Raw genomic sequence first — 1,635 nt, forward strand, 5'->3', positions numbered from 1 at the left:
TGTGCATATCAACAAACTAATTCTAAAATTTATATGAGGCCAGGTGCAGTGGCTCACACCTGTAATCCCAGCACTTTGGGAGGCCAAGGCAGGTGGATCACCTGAGGTCAGGAGTTCAAGACTAGACTGGCCAACATGGCAAAATCCTGTCTCTACTGAAAATACAAAAATTAGCTGGGCTTGGTGACAGGCACCTGTAATTCCAGCTACTCAAGAGGCTGAGGCAGGAGAATCGCTTCAACCTAGGAGGCAGAGGTTGCAGTGAGCAGAGATTGTGCCATTGCACTCCAGCCTGGGTGACAAGAGCAAAACTCCATCTCTAAATCAATCAATCAATCAATCAATCAATCAATCAATCTCCATCTCAAATATATATATATATGAAGTATTATAAGGAAAACCCGAAATCATATTTTTAAAAACCTTCCCCTAAACTGGTAGAGAGCCAAGAGACCAAAGAATGGGTTGGAAAAGTCCAGTTTGGTGAGTAGATGAGTTTATCAAGACTTACATGTGAGGCACTCCTGGATGGCAGCAGGGCAGCTTCAGAGATTCGTGCTGAACTCCCATCCATAAGCTGCTTTTAAGTTAATTTTCTGACTCTTTTCCTACTGTGTATGTGGGATGGGACTATTTTCCTTGGTAGGCTCTCAAACACTCTCCAAGATGTTTGGGTTCTCAGACATACCTGCTCCTCAGCTGGGCACCATGGCCTTGGCTTATCACCTGGTCTTCAGGATTCAGGCAACAGACATACACCCTTAAGTAACCTGGCCATAATAGGGAAACTGTCACATTACACGGAGAAGCCAAAAACCCAGAATGACCAACAGAATCTTAAAGAAGAACAAAGTTGGAGGACTGACACTACCCAACTTCAAGACTTACTCTAATGCTGCAATAGTCAAGACAGTGTGGTATCAGAGAAAGAATAAACAAATAGAACAGCGGAACAGCATAGAGAGCCCCCAAGTAGACCCGCATATATTTAGTCAGCTGACCTTTAACAAAGGGGCAAAGGCAATACAATGGAACAAATATAGGCTTTTTGACAAATGGTGATGGAAAAAATGGACATCCACATGCAAAAAAACAAAAGTGAATTTAGACACAGATCTTATAGCCTTCACAAAAATTAACTCAAAAAATATCACAGACCTAAATATAAAATGCAAAACTATAAAACTTCTAGAAGCTAACATAGTAGAAAACTTTTATGAACTTGGACATGGTGAGGACATGGTGATGACATTTTAGATACAACACCAAAAGCACAATTCATAAAATATCTCATTGTGGTTGGGCACAGTGGCTCACGACTGTAATCCCAGAACTTTGGGAGGCCAAGGCAGGTGGATCACAAGGTCAAGGGTTCAAGACCAGCCCAGCCAACATGGTGAAACCCTGTCTCTACTAAAGATACAAAAAAATTAGTCAGGCATGGTGGCATGCGCTTATAATCCTAGTGACTCAGGAGGTTGAGGCAGAACAATTGCTTGAACCCGGGAGGTGGAGGTTGCAGTGAGCTGAGATCACACCATTGCACTCCAGCCTGGACGACAAGAGTGAGGAAAAGGAAGGAAGGAAGGAAGGAAGGAAGGAAGGAAGGAAGGAAGGAAGGAAGGAAGGAAGGAA

The sequence above is a fragment of the Mandrillus leucophaeus genome, unplaced genomic scaffold (assembly GCF_000951045.1).
Source record: "Mandrillus leucophaeus isolate KB7577 unplaced genomic scaffold, Mleu.le_1.0 Scaffold297, whole genome shotgun sequence".
Taxonomy (NCBI): Eukaryota; Metazoa; Chordata; class Mammalia; order Primates; family Cercopithecidae; genus Mandrillus; species Mandrillus leucophaeus.